Source organism: Triticum urartu, chromosome 2A (genome assembly GCF_056163025.1).
Source record: "Triticum urartu cultivar PI428250 chromosome 2A, HENAU_Tu73, whole genome shotgun sequence".
Lineage (NCBI taxonomy): Eukaryota > Viridiplantae > Streptophyta > Magnoliopsida > Poales > Poaceae > Triticum > Triticum urartu.
Genome location: NC_141874.1, coordinates 681,150,894 through 681,162,377, shown reverse-complemented (window position 1 = coordinate 681,162,377; position 11,484 = coordinate 681,150,894). Strand labels below are relative to the sequence as shown.

The 11,484-nt window shown below is 42.6% G+C and overlaps 2 long non-coding RNA genes across 2 annotated transcripts; both read left to right on the top strand.

The window, feature by feature from the left end:
- Positions 1-2,259: 2,259 nt before the first annotated feature.
- On the top strand, positions 2,260-2,840 carry LOC147986694 (uncharacterized). The gene is made up of 2 exons (XR_015615233.1): positions 2,260-2,387; positions 2,567-2,840. It is a non-coding gene; the product is annotated as an uncharacterized LOC147986694 (long non-coding RNA).
- Positions 2,841-4,659: 1,819 nt separating this feature from the next.
- LOC147986693 (uncharacterized) lies at positions 4,660-5,253 on the top strand. The gene is made up of 2 exons (XR_015615232.1): positions 4,660-4,801; positions 4,981-5,253. It is a non-coding gene; the product is annotated as an uncharacterized LOC147986693 (long non-coding RNA).
- The last annotated feature ends 6,231 nt before the right edge of the window (positions 5,254-11,484 follow it).

The following is an 11,484-nucleotide window of genomic DNA, read 5'->3' as shown; positions in this document are numbered from 1 at the left end:
AGGTTTTATTCCATTTGGACTCCGTTTGGTATTCCTTTTCTGCCAAACTCAAAAACAGGGAAAAAACAAGAACTGGCACTCGGCACTAGGTTAGTCCCAAAAATAATATAAATTAGCATATTAATGCATATAAAACATCCAAAACAGATAATATAATAGCATGGAACAATCAAAAATTATAGATACATTGCAGTCGTATCAGCCACTAAAGGGCCTAAAGATACAAAAGGCCTCATATGGGCCAAAAGGCGTCGTGGGCCATACATGGGCCGAAAGTGAAACGGCTTGGTGTTATATTCGACGGCCCACATGATGTTGTTGGGCCGATTTCGGGAAGGCCCTAATGGGTCGTGAGTTACCGGGCCGTAAAATGGGCTATATGCGAACAGACCGTTAACATGCTTTTCATGGGTCTGGCCGCTAAGTTTTGACCAAGTCAAACGGGCTGGCCTTTGTACGCTAAACGGGCCACTGTTGGGCCGTCGCACGTGTCGACATATCATAGGAGCCTATCTGACCCAATGATGGGCTGACACGTATTTCCTTCGGCCAATGAGAATTTTACATGTGGAAAATCCCCGTTGGTCCGGGCTGTTAACGGGTTATCAGATCCAAAACCGGACCCGATAGCTTAACAGCGACCCGCTACAATGGATGCTACGTGTCAGTTACCCTTGACGAAATCACTTCCATGACATGTCATTTATTGTCATGGAAGTGAACACTTCCGTGATGATAATTTTGGTATTGTCATGGAACACTTCTACGACCGCACATGTATGACTATCTTGATTCTGCAATAAAATCGTCATGGATGTACATGCATGACACAAAACGTGACCTACTGTGACAAACACGTATCACCATGGAACTGTATTTTTTTAGTGCTACTATGTAAACTGACTCATGGTCGAATATTTTTGGCACAATAATAAAGCAACACACGGAGAGGTTGATTCATGATACTGACATGCATGATGGCCGACGAGTATGACCTAGACCATGGATGGGACAGTCGAGACCAGATCTGCAGGGCGGCACGAGCGGAGGCCGAAATCGGTGGTGCTCGTTTTGAGGAGCGGCGGGGGTGAGAGCTCCGAGAATATTGTCGAGGTCGAGGGGAGGGAGACGATGGTGGGTGCTCGCAGACACAAAACCCTCCAGAGAAAGGGAAGGAGCAGGGGTTCTGACAAAATGCCAATGCCAGGCGACTTCCATGGTGGTCGCTTTAAAAAATTGAAAAAGTTATTTTGAAGTATTAAAAATCTGAAAAATTCATACATGTTTACATGGATGTATTCTAAATGTAAATTTTCATGATGAAATACGTTATATTGAGAGCTACACAAAAAGGAAAATCACAATTTTCAAACTAATGAACAGTACAAACACTCTCCACTATTAGAAATGCAGGATTTTCTCTATTTTGTGTGGCTCTCACCATAATGTTTTTCATTGTCAGATTTCATACACATGTAGAATACATTCATATGAATGTGCATATTTTTTAATTTTTTGACTATAGCCCCTACTGAGTTGTATTTCATTATATGTTGTAATCGCTAGAAAATGCATGGTCCTAATAGATGAGAACACGAGGTCGAGCATGGCGATTTGAACCATGAAAACTGCATAGGTAGTACAAAATCAATAGACTTGGTCAAGGATCTGACATCCAGTGTTGATGCTGGCATAAACAAACATTCTATGGGTGCTTGTAGTTCCAAAGAACAAGTTATTTCCGAAATGAGGTGTGTGCGCAAATTGTTTGAGGTTCTTAGTGTAAAGCAAAAGGATTTAATAAGAAACATGGGACTTGGAGGAACTGATTGGATTTACAAACGAGTCAACACTGATTGCAATCATTCAACTTGGTTGATGATGAATGTAAATCTTGACGAATCTACTCTCACAATTGATCATGCTGACTGTGACAAGTAGTTCATATTAACAAAGTATCTGTAGCAAATGTATATGCACATGTATATGCACATGCGCAACACCTTCAATATGTAGAAGTTAAATGCACATATTATTATACTCCATAAATATAGTGGTTCATATCTCTCTCAGAATGACTTTCATGCTGATAGTGCCACTTCTTGTAGATAGAGTATCAGAATTGCAGCATGCAGCTAGAAGTTTAAATGACTACATTATTATACTCAATAAATTTGGTGGTTCATATCTTCTTTCAGAACGGGTTCCATGCATATCTTTGACTTTTTTAGGTCTCATCTTCCCAGGCTATATGCTATATATATGGCCCATTTTGATGTGCATCTCTTCCAAGCTTTCTTTTTGATTGTTTTCTGAAGACATGGGAGTTGTCAAGGTGCCATGCCTATTATGCCTGCTACTGCTCATGCCTCTTCTTTTAGTTCCTGGTAAGCGTTGTCTGAAAAATCCACAAGAAGAAAAAGGCACTTCCTCGGTGCACTTTTATACTGTTGCCACTCATATGTGAAATTTTTAATCCATGCTACTTCTTTCTGTTCTTGTTTCTATGTGGAACGTCGTATGATCTAATTTTTTATGTACATCATATTGTGTGGATGTTTTGTAGGCTCGGAAGCCGAGACCTGCACCTATGAGTGCAGGACCTATGACACTCTTCTATGCAAGACGAGTAAATGTGTTGAGGCCTACCACAAGGAGGGCTATACCAGTGGATTTTGTTACCTATTCCCCAAAATTTGTTACTGCCAAAAAGAGTGCTGAATAAGAAATATCCTGCAATTGTTGTAGGATGTGTGATGTAACAAAAAAATAAGGTTTTGTACTATGATTAATTGATAATGAGAAATGGCCGAAGTTGCGGCTCGGCCAAACATTCCATACTTTTTTGTCATAAAGTACAAAGATGGATGCTCAAGGTATAGGAAGTTCTAACACATGTTAAAGTGCTAAAAAATCACATGGTAGCAAGAATTGGAGATGTGATTACTTTGATCACAACCGTCCACCAATCTCTTTCATATCATCTTATCTAGTGTATGTTCTTCCCTTCGGTGGTACATCATGGAATCTTAATGATGTCATTTTGAATCATGTTTTGCTTAGTGTTTTTTGCATCGTACACATCGGATTTTCTGCATTATAGTAGGGGATTGGTCAGAGTTAGCCTAAAGTACACAATAGCAAGAGAGCAAGAGGCTGACACTATGCACTCACCATCTTGAGTAACTACTCTAAAGATAACCACCCACCTATACAAACTCAAAAAGGTAAATTTCAGATACTAAAACACACATCACAGATATTTAGCTCAACTCAGTTATTATATCGATTCAATTCTCTGACAAATCCTATTTCTCCACTATGTAAACTGACCCTTGGTCGATTGTTTTTGGCACAATAATAAAGCAACACACTGAGAGGTTTATTCATGATACTGACCTGCATGGTCGCCGACGAGTATGACCCAGACCATGTGTGGGACTGTCGGGACCAGATCTGCGGGGCGGCACGAGTGGAGGCCGACATCGGTGGTGCTCGTTTTGAAGAGCAGTGGGGGTGAGAGCTCCAAAAATACTGTCGAGATCGAGGGGAGGGAGACGGCGGTGGGTGCTCGTGGACACGAAACCCTCCTAAGAAAGGGAAGGAGCAGGGGCTGTGACAAAATGCCAATGCCATGCGACTTCCATGGTCGTCGCTTTAAATAAATCAAAAAGTTATTTTAAAGTACTAAAAAATCTTTAAAAAATCATACATGTGTACATAGATGTATTGTAAATATAAATTTTGATGATGAAATACATTATGTTGAGAGGTACACAAAAAGGAAAATCACAATTTTCAAAGTAATGAACAGTACAAACACTGTTCACTATTAGAAATGCAGGATGTTCTCTATTTTGTGTAGCTCTCACCATAATGTTTTTCATTGTTAGATTTTATACACATGTAGAATACATTCATATGAATATGCAGATTTTATTAACTTTTTTACTGTAGTCCCCACTGACCTGTTTTTCGTTATACGTTGTAATCGCTAGAAAATGTGTGGTCCTAATAGATGAGCACACAAGGTCGAGCATGGCGATGTGAACCATGAAAACTGCATCCATAGTACAAATTCAATAGACCTAGTCAAGGATCGGACATCCAATGTTGATGCTCATATAAACATACATTCTATGGGTGCTTGTAGTTCCAAAGAACAAGTTATTTCCGTAACGAGGGGTGTGCGCAAATTGTTCGAGGGACTTAATGTACAGCAAAAGGATTTAATAAGAAACATGGGCCTTGGAGGAATTGATTGTATTTACAAACGAGTCAACACTGATTGCAATCCTTCACTTGGTTGATGATGAATGTAAATCTTGATGAATCTGGTCTAACAATTGATCATGCTGACTGTGACAAGTAGTTCATATTAACGAAGTATATGTAGCAAATGTATATGCACATGCGCAACACCCTCAAAATGTAGAAGTTAAATGCATATATTATACTACATAAATATGGTGGTTCATATCTCTTTCAGAACGACTTTCATGCTGATAGAGCCACATCTTGTATATAGAGTATCAGAATTGCAGCATGCAGCTAGAAGTTTAAATGACTACATTATTATACTCACTAAATTTGGTGGATCATATCTTCTTTCAGAACATGTTCCATGCATATCTTTGACTTTTTTAGGTCTCATATTTCTGGGCTATATTCTATATATGACCCATTTTGATGTGCATCTCTTCCAAGCTTGCTTTCTGATTGTTTACTGAAGACATGCGAGTTGTCAAGGTGCCAAGCCTGTTATGCCTACTACTGCTCATGCCTCTTCTTTTAGTTCCTGGTAAGTGTTGTCTGCAAATTCCATAGGAAGAAAAAGGCACTTCCTACATGCACTTTTATATAGTTGCCACTCATATGTGAAATTTGTAATCCATGCTACTTCTTTCTATTCTTGTTTCTATGTGGAACATCATTGGATCTAATTTTTTATGTACATCATATTGTGTGGATGTTTTGTAGGCTCGGAAGCCGAGACCTGCACTTATGAGTGCAGGACCGATAGCACTCTTCTATGCAAGAAGGCTAAATGTGTTGAGGTCTGCCACAAGGAGGGCTATACTAGTGGGTTTTGTTACCTGTTCGCAAAAATTTGTTACTGCCAAAAAGAGTGTTGAATAAGAAAAATCCTGCAACTGTTGTAGGATGTGTGATGTAACAAAAAATAAGGTTGTGTACTATGATTAATTGACAATGAGCAATGGCCGAAGTTGCGGCTCGACCAAACATTCCATACTTTTTGGCTGAAAGTACAAAGACAGCTGCTCAAGATATAGGAATATCTAACACAAGTTAAAGTGCTAAAAAATCACATGCTGGCTAGAATTGGAGATGTGATTACTTTGATCACAACCGTCCACCAATTTTTTTCATACGATCTTATCTAGTGTATGTCCTTCCCTTTGGTGGTGCATCATGGAATCTTGATGATGTCATTTTTGATCATGTTTTGCTTAGTGTTTTTTGCATCGTACACATAGAATTTTCTGCATTATAGCAGGGGATTGGTTTGAGTTGGCCTAAAGTACACAATAGCAGGAGAGCTCGAGGACTGACACTATGCACTCACCATCTTGAGTAACTACTCTAAAGTTAACCAACCACCTATACAAAACCGAAAAGGAAAATTTCGGATACTAAAAGACACGTCACAGATATTTAGCTCAACTCAGTTATTATATTAATTCAGTTCGCAGACAAATCCTATTTCTATACTATGTAAACTGTCTTCTGGTCGAATTTGTTTGCCACAATAATAAAGCAACACACAAAGAGGTTGATTCATGATACTGACCTGCATGGTGGCCGACGAGTATGACCCAGACCATGGATGGGACTATAGGGACCAGATCTGCGAGGCGGCATGAGCGGAGGCCGACGTCGGTGGTGCTCATTTCGAGGAGCAACGGGGGTGCACTACTACAGGATGCTGCTAACGCGACACTACGATTAGAGACCCTTTGGGAAACTGTGTGCGATGCAATAATCGCAAACGGTGCTATATGAAAACCGTCAGAAATGTATAAAACGTTTGCAATGACGAATGCATCAAACACGGCTCAGGTTTTAGTTGCGTGTGCGATGAAGGGCATACAGTTCAGTTCAATTAACTGTTTGCGATGAGGAGGAACAAAAGAAACGGGCAGCTAGATGAAGGCGTGTGCGATACACAGCATATGGTTCACTCGGAGGAACTGTTTGTGATTAGGCAACACAAAAGAAACGGTCGGCCAGATAAAGGTGTGTGTGATTGAGGGCATGTGCTTTAGAAGGATTAACTGTTTGCGATTAGGCAACAAAACAGAAACGGGCCAGCCGGATCAAAGTGTCTGCGATTGATGGCATACACTTCACATGGATGAACTGTTTGCAATTAGCCACAACAAACTGAAACAGTTAGATAGATCAACGTGTGTGCGCTAGACGGGCACACACGTTCTAATTAAAAGAACCGTGCGTGATGGTGCTGACATTGCCTATTGCGGTGCACCCTATGGTGCAAACGCCACGTACGTGCCCACGTTATGCCTTCCGAGAATAGTGCCGCACTTATAACCGTCAGTAAATTTTGAGCATGTGTCCCATCACATTTTTTTAGAAGAACAGGGAGGCCGCGTCCCGTCACATTCCAAATTGCAAACCTGTTCACACCAATCAAAACCTAAACAGTTTCCCACTTAGGAGTGTATTACTACTCGGTTATAAATACTACTACTCCAAGATGACTGCACATTCCTCCTCAACTCCTCATCCACAAAAACAAACAAGTCATTCATCATCGTTCCCTTGCGTCTGCCATGGCCAGCGTGAGTTCTGGTTCGAGAGATTGCCACTAGGGAGAGGCGAGCCTGGAAGCGGAAGCACGAGAGATGTCCTGCCTCGCCACAAAAGCAGCCAACATGTCTCGCCGCGCGGCCGTAGCAGCAAAGAGGTCCCTCCGCACTGCCGAAGCATCACGGAGGTCCCGCCGCGCTGTCGATGCAGCAAATTGGTCCAGCCGCACCGCGGAAGCAGAAGAGATGTCCCGCCGCGCCGTGAATGCAGCAGAGATGTCCTCCCGCACCGCGGCGGCCTGGGAAAATGTCTCGCGGGCAGGCGAGGATTCTTACAGGCGCATGTGTGCCCTCATCCTTAGGCAGATGGATCAGATCTCTAGGTGGGCGAGGTTGCAGGATGACCTGAAAGCCTCGTTTGAACAGTCTACCAGCATAATCCGGCAACTAAATGAGAGCAATGTGAAGCTCCAGGCCAAGCGCGACCTAGTAAGGGCGAAGATCGTCGGAAGTGCAGGGCAGCAGGAGCTGACCACTGCCTTGTTGGAGAGGACCGGCGTCATTGTCGAGAAATTTATGGACGAGAATGCCATGCTGCGCATCGAGCCCAGAAGGCTGGTGGAGGAATCCGTGGATGCTCTCAAGCAGTATCTTGAGGACAAGAAAGAGCTCATTGCCGCTCGCCGCGGAGACTAGTTCCCGTGGCCTGCAGCAACACATCAACAAAGTACAGATCAGAGAGCCAGATTGTTGTCTTCCTTCTTCTTTTGCCCTTATGTATTTCGGGCGTTGCCGCATGTGACTTTTTTTAATTATGTTCCTAAATATGTAAGACAATTATTATCCACTGTCATCGTGTTTATATTCATGATGCTTGCTATAAGTCGCGGTCGATGCTTGATGACCCACAAGTATAGGGGATCTATCGTAGTCCTTTCGATAAGTAAGAGTGTCGAACCCAACGAGGAGCAGAAGGAAATGATAAGCGGTTTTCAGCAAGGTATTCTCTGCAAGTACTGAAATAAGAAGTAACAGATAGTTTTGGGACAAGATAAATTGTAACGAGCAACAAGTAACAAAAGTAAATAAAGTGCAGCAAGGTGGCCCAATCCTTTTTGTAGCAAAGGACAAGCCGGAACAAACTCTTATAATAGGAAAAAGCGCTCCCGAGGACACATGGGAATATCATCAAGCTAGTTTTCATCACGTTCATATGATTTGCGTTCGGTACTTTGATAATTTGATATGTGGGTGGACCGGTGCTTGGGTGCTGTTCTTACTTGAACAAGCATCCCACTTATGATTAACCTCTATTCCAAGCATCCGTAACTACAACAAAAGTATTAAGGTAAACCTAACCATAGCATGAAACATGTGGATCCAAATCATCCCCTTACGAAGCAACGCATAAACTAGGGTTTAAGCTTCTGTCACTCTAGCAACCCATCATCTACTTATTACTTCCCAATGCCTTCCTCTAGGCCCAAATAATGGTGAAGTGTTATGTAGTCGACGTTCACATAACACCACTAGAGGCTAGACAACATACATCTTATCAAAATATCGAACAAATACCAAATTCACATGACTACTAATAGCAAGACTTCTCCCTTGTCCTCAGGAACAAACGTAACTACTCACAAAGCATATGCATGTTCATAATCAAAGGGGTAATAATATGCATATAGGATCTGAATATATGGTCTTCCACCAAATAAACCAACTAGCATCAACTACAAGGAGTAATCAACACTACTAGCAACCTACTAGCACCAATCCCGGACTTTGAGACAAGAATTGGATACAAGAGATGAAGTAGGGTTTGGAGATGAGATGGTGCTGGTGAAGATGTTGATGGAGATTGCCCTCTCCCGATGAGAGGAGCGTTGGTGATGACGATGGTGATGATTTCCCCCTCCCGGAGGGAAGTATCCCCGGCAGAACAGCTCTGCCGGAGCCCTAGATTGGTTCCGCCAAGGTTCCGCCTCGTGGCGGCGGAGTCTCGTCCCGAAAAGTTCTTCTTTATTTTTTTCTCGTCGAAAGACTTCATATAGCAGAAGATGGCCATCGGAGACCCACCAGGGGGCCCACGAGGTAGGGGGCGCGCCCTAGGAGGGGGGCGTGCCCCCCACCCTCGTGAGCAGGGTGTGGGCCCCTGGACTTCATCTTTGGTGAGGATTTTTCTTTATTTATTTTAAGATATTCCGTGGAGTTTCAGGACTTTTGGAGTTGCGCAGAATAAGTCTCTAATATTTGCTCCTTTTCCAGCCCAGAATTCCAGCTGCCGGCATTCTCCCTCTTTATGTAAACCTTGTAAAATAAGAGAGAATAGCCATAAGTATTGTGACATAACGTGAAATAACAGCCCAAAAAGCAATAAATATCGATATAAAAGCATGATGCAAAATGGACGTATCAACTCCCCCAAGCTTAGACCTCGCTTGTCCTCAAGCGAAAAGCCGATAACAATAAATATGTCCTCATGTTTAGAGGTAGAGGCGTCGATAAAAATAAAATACGGACATGAAAGCATCATGATCATTCTCATAATAGCAACATATATAGATTTTGTCATATGATTACTTATGTTCAAGTGATGATCTATTCACAATGCAAAAGTATGAATAAGAAACCTTATTGGGCTCCAACAAACTATAATCTCAGTCATTGAAGCAATTGCAATTTATCATAACATCAGAAAGAGTCTATGTCAGAGCTAAAAAGCAAGTCCACATACTCAACTATCATTTAGTCCTTCATAATTGCTAACACTCACGCAATACTTGTGGTTATGAAGTTTTAATCGGACACAGAGAAAGATAGGGACTTATAGTTTTGCCCCACAACCTTTTACCTCAAGGGCAATGTCAACAATAATAATTCATGCTCCCCTACATACAATTAGATATATATATATATATATATATATATATATATCATGTTCTTTCCAACATGCTGGGCTTGCCAAAGGATAAAATGAAAAAGGAAAGGTGAAGATCACCATGACTCTTGCATAAAGTAGAGGATAATAATAAAAGATAGGCCCTTCGCAGAGGGAAGCAGAGGTTGCCATGCGCTTTTATGGTTGGATGCATAAAATCTCAATGTGAAAGAACGTCACTTTATATTGCCCCTTGTGATATGAACCTTTATTATGTAGTCTGTCGCTTTTATTACTTTCACATCACAAGATCGTATAAAGCTTATTTCTCCCACACCAATCAATCATACATATTTAGAGCATTTTTTATTGCTTTGCACCGATGACAACTTACTTGAAGGATCTTACTCAATCCATAGGTAGATATGGTGGACTCTCATGGCAGAACTGGTTTAAGGGTATTTGGAAGCACAAGTAGTATTTCTACTTGGTGCTGAGAATTTGGCTAGCAGGAGGGAGAAAGGCAAGCTCAACATGTTAGACGATCCATGACAACATACTTTATCTCAGAAATAAGAAAACATAACTCATTATGTTGTGTTCCTTGTCCAACATCAACTCTTTAGCATGTCATATTTTAATGAGTGCTCCAACCGACGTGTGAGGAGCAGCGGTGTTGGCGGCAAGCTCAACGTGCTTCTGAACAGTGTCGTCCAAGGTTGCCCTGTGCTCCAAGAAGGCCAGCGTCCTATCGTCCTCCTCTTGCATGTAGTAGTCCTTGTGGATGATTTGCGCGTAGACATGGGTGATTATGTCGATGGTGTCTTGCTGCGCCAGGCGCTGCGCGGCGAGCGTGACCTTGAGGTGGACATTCTCCGGCGCGACGGCGGGCAGTCGCAGGGCCACCAGTGCGTCGAAGAGGTTGTTACCATAGTGGCCGTTGAGGGTGGCGGGCATCGCAGAGCCTGGGCATGTCGGCTGGAGGCTTACGTCAAAGTCGTCTGCAAGTTTCTTGACGACAGTGAACTTGTCGAGGAAACCGACGAGGACCTCGTCAAACAACGAGACGAAGCTGTCGTCCAAGCGGCCCCTCGCCCTGGTGGCCTCAAGCAATACTACCTGCCGGGCCGCAAGCCGGCGTCGTGGACCATCTGGCACAGCCGGCTGATGCTCGCGCTCATCGCCTCCATGGGTCTAGCGTAGCTTCTACTCAACTGATCTTGCGATTCGAGTGATCACTCAGCCCTTGGTTAGCGTGCGTAGGTGCATAGGATTTCGTACTACTCCTCAGCCCTCTACTGCACCTGCCTTTGGCTGTATGATAGGTGGGCCAGCCACCCGCTGGGGCCACGTGTCATTCACACAAAGGCAGTTGCCGTAAGTCAATGAAGCTGCGTCCCCCTCCGTGCCGGTGCAGTATAGTCATCTCACCGAACCTCTAGTTGGGGCCAAACGAGAGAAGTTTGATGTTTACTGGTTTATTGGTCCCCTTTGCATTTTGCGCCAAGTTTTGACCTTTGATTACTAATAAAATGTTAATGCATGTAAACAAAAATGTTGTGTAAGTCACCTTACGAAAACCAAATAATCCCAAAATACTTAGGTACGGTGCATTAACTCCCTCCTTGTTTCTTATTTCATGACATATCAACCAATGAGAGATGTGGGCCGTGCATGCTTTCAATGACTTGAGACTACCAAACATGACATGCAGTGTTTAGTTCATTGCATGTAATCCTATTACAGTACTCTAGTTAGCAAAAAAACATTAAGTTCTCTCGCCGATAGGAATAAAATACCATGTATTTATTT